We start from the raw sequence: 4,148 nt of genomic DNA, 5'->3' as shown, positions 1-4,148 counted from the left end.
GAGTCAGCTTCCAGGAAAGTACTGCTCACCTGGCCCATATGGGGATCGTATAAGACTTTCCCAGACTTCCTAGGTATGAATGAAGTTAGATCAGCCCCAGGGGCACAGGGGTTGCTTTCTTTGCCTGCTAAATATCTTTAGGCAAGTTCCCAGGATTCAGAACCGACACAATGCAGCTGTAAAGCCAATGCAGTCTCATGCGACTGCCCAACCCCAAGCCTCCCCACTTTCTACCTTACAAGGGTGCTACTCACTAAAGGTTGTGAGGCAAGTCATATAATTTAATTCACTCATTAATATGTTATTCAAATAGTAATTTTTAAATATTCCAGCAATACAGATGTAGACTTGCAGAAGCATTTTCCCAAGTGAAGAATCTACACCAGAGTCTTCCTGTTTGGTGTCTCTTGCTGATTGCAAGAAACCCCAAGAAGAACTCAGTGCCTGGAGCACACTGGTAAAGAGCCGTCTCAGGGCTCCAGAGCAGGGGGCACTGATTACCTTGTGATTATCCTCACTGCGTGGGGAAGTCTCCTGGAGCTGCAATGCGACCTTTGATTTTAAATGTTCCCTATGCCCAGCCATTTCCCTCTTACCTCAGTGCACCCTAAGACAGCTCTGCTGGTTTATGTTGTGAATTGGGTGGGGGGATTATCCGAGGAGATTTTCTTTTTAAAAATCCATATAAAATATCCCTGCACCTGTAACACCCTGGAATTAGCAGCTTGTCCCCTTATGCCTTACCCCTGCCTCTGTGAGTTTTTATGATGACAGACAGGCGCTGTGGGGCACAAATTGTTGTGTGCACTATAGGATAACATCACCGAACTTCAATCATTCCTTAACCCTTTTAATTAATTCCTTAGCACTCTGCCAAGCTCTCTGGGCCCAATTTTTGTAGACAAGCAAACAGTTACACTGCTGATGGGCTGGCTCGTGATGTCCCATCTGCCTGGCAGCCTGCCCCTGTTGGTGCCTGGCCAAGCTGAGCCTCTCAGCTTTGCACCACCAAACACCAAGAACCACATCCTGAAGCAGAGGCACTGGGGAGGATTCCCAGGCTGGCTCCATGAAACAGGCTTAGCCACAGCCTGGGGATCTGTTGTACTTGGAACGTGCAGGCTCAGGAGATTGAGCTGTTCTCATTTCTAATCAAGCTGAGCTTGCAGAGAGCGGCTGCAAGTACCTGCCCACCATGAGATGCTCCAGCATCTCTGGGTTGCTGCATGGGCACACTGCTACCCCGGTGCCAAATAGCCTTTGCCTTTCTTCATTTTCCACTTAACATGTTTTCAGTCAACCCCTGCTTTCCTCACCCATTCATCACAAGAATGGAGCTGCTGAATTAAAGAGCTGTATGAATGAGTCTTTAGGCTGATGTACCCTGTTATGTAGTGTTCACAAGTCATGAGCTGCTATTTCTTGATGTGAGGAAGGAAAATGTGGCAAAACGTTCAAGGAAATAAGCTAGAAAATAAAAAGGGGAATGAAAGAAAATCCAGGCAGTGAAGTAAAACCATCTTAAGGCAATTACCGGGGAAGAAATAGAGCTGCCAAGGATATTAAAGCTCTCACACACCTGCTAATCTCTTCTGATAAAGGTCTGACTGGCTAAACTAATAACACTATTAAATCTGCAGTAATCGTTACCAGAGGCATCCTGAGGATCTCACCAAGCCACATGTCTGGAGGAAGACCATTTCCAGCATGAATGTGCACAACCAGCAGCAGGTTAAGTGGTACCTGCACCTGAGACAGTGTAATTGCTGGGTGGCTGTGACTCAGTAACCTCCCTAATTGCCTCCCTCAGCTGAGAACTCAACCCAGATGTCCCAAGGTTCCATCCAGCACTTCTGCTTTTCTGGGTAGCACAGTTAAAAATAAGAAGTTCCTGCAGAGCTTCACAGCATGGATCAGTATTTGAGGTGGACTGACTCATAAAGTCCCCACAAAGGCTGGGATGTTCTTCAAAAGCTGATGATATAGAATCATAAAATAGTTAGGGTTGGAAAGGACTTTAAGATCATTACATGGATGCTGTCAGAAATGCATCAAGAAAAGGATATGCAATGGGAAAAGTACCAAAAGGCTTCCTCCTCCTCCCAGGGAAGTGGTCACAACACCAAGGCTTAGAGTTCAGAGACTGTCTGAATGATGCTCTTAGTCATATGATTTAGTTTTAGATAGTCCTGCAAGGACTTGATGAGTCTTACAGGTCCCTTCCAACTTGAGATGCTCTATGATTTGATATAAATCCTCATGGCAGGGGCAAAGCTGCAGTCCACTGCTCCGCGAGTGAGAGAAGAAACATGCTGGGGTGGGACAAGCAGCCCCAGAGGTCCATGTGGTGACCCTGGTGCATCAGGGAGGAGGTGCAGAGGCGCATCCATGCAGCAACGTGAAAGGATGAGCAAGACTTTGTGCAAAACCTTGTTTGATGCCATCGCTCCAGCATGGTTCCCCAGTGCCCCAGCAGTGGGGCTGCTGCCTCCTCTGTGGCAGGAGAGCGTTGCACAGGTTACCTGCTGCCTGAAAACACACAGATCCTCCTTCTCTTTCATTCTCTCTCCACCACTGTTGGCTTTGGCAGAGTTTCTTCTGATTTATATCTTGCAGGAGATTAGAGAGAAGCCCACAGTGTATGAAATACTGTCAAGGGGAAGCTGCTGTCACATCAGCTGCTGTAATTCTATCAACTTAATGGATCTACTTCTAATTTACAAGTCAGAGCTGGATCTGGCACCAGAGGATGAGCACAAAGGTATCATTTTTACATAGTCAATAATAAAATACCATATTTGATCTTTCCAAGAGGTCTGAGCTGCAACATATTCATTTCCATCACTGCAGAAAGGTGGAATTCCTATTATTTTTTTCCCAGATTGTCTTCAAGTCTCAAGGTTGGATATTTTTCAGCCATCTGCTTGTTCCACATGGACCCTCAGGGGCCAAAATGGGCAACTGGATCCTCCAGGGAGTCCTCCAGCAATTTGCTGTGAGAGATATTAAGCCCCTTCCTGTGGCTGCCGTTTGCTGGGAGCAACACGACAGCCTAATGATGTGCAGCCTCTTGCAGTGAAAATTAAGATAACAAAGAATAAATAGGTTTCTATCTGTATGGGCTTTTCTTGTACACTTCAGAAATAAGGAGTACTTACATGTAAGTATACTTCCCAGCCAATAGTGATGTAGCCATATCAAGTTCAAAACACCCTGGTCCCTCCAAAACTCAGTAAGTAGCTGTGTGACTACAGGCTGTGAATGGAAATTCATGGCTTAACCAATATCAGGTCACAGAGGACCAACTGCGGGAGAGTGAAATGGATCTACGCATCCCAGAAGAAAAGCACATCAACAGCACCCACGTGTCCACATCTGCAAGGACAGTGAGTGAATACTGTGTAGAGTGGGAAAGTCTTTGCTCTCAAGGGAAAGAACAAAATCCTCTTCTTGATCTCATCTCCCTAACTCCCTGTTCTGAAGTGCAGGCAGGACAGCCCAGAAGCCAGAAAGCTGCCAAAATCATCATGGCAGCAGCAAAGCACGTGCCAGAACTGGGAGCCAGAACCCCCAGCAACAGGAAGAACCTCTTTCCCCAGTCTTTTGCTCCATAAGCAAAAAGTGAAACTTGGGCAAACAGGGGCAGCAATGAGTGCAGGGATCCAGGGAGCAACTCCTTCCTCCGTGCCCAAGGAATGGTAGGAGAGGCACTGCCAGGACATGGGGAAAGCTCCTCGGTGCAGGAGCTTATTTCAGCTGGCTGCAAGGGTACAACGCACTGGGCAGCATGACCTTAAATTTCTTACCTGCAGCCTTGAAGTTGTTCAACAAAAGCACTAAACCAGACAGAGGCATTCTTCACTCCCTGCCCTTGTAGCACACAACTATGGCCCATATCCTATAGACTCTTCTCTTGGCTATTGGAAGCAAGTGGAGGAAATCCTCAGGGCAAGGCACTTTCTGTTGCAGGACCATATCCTGCCCTGTGGGAGCAGAGATGTGCTCTGCTCTGCTGGTGAGAATAGCTCAAAAGGAGTGAGAAAGAGAAAAGTAGCATTTCATTTCTCCTGATAAGCCTGAGCATGTTCAGTCTAAAAGCCTTTGCTCATGGGAAATGTTTTGGTAGCTTGTTATTGGGGGTTTTTTCC

This window comes from Nestor notabilis, unplaced genomic scaffold, assembly GCF_000696875.1.
Source record: "Nestor notabilis isolate BGI_N333 unplaced genomic scaffold, ASM69687v1 scaffold11673, whole genome shotgun sequence".
NCBI classification, from domain to species: Eukaryota; Metazoa; Chordata; class Aves; order Psittaciformes; family Psittacidae; genus Nestor; species Nestor notabilis.
This window is presented reverse-complemented; position numbering follows the sequence as displayed.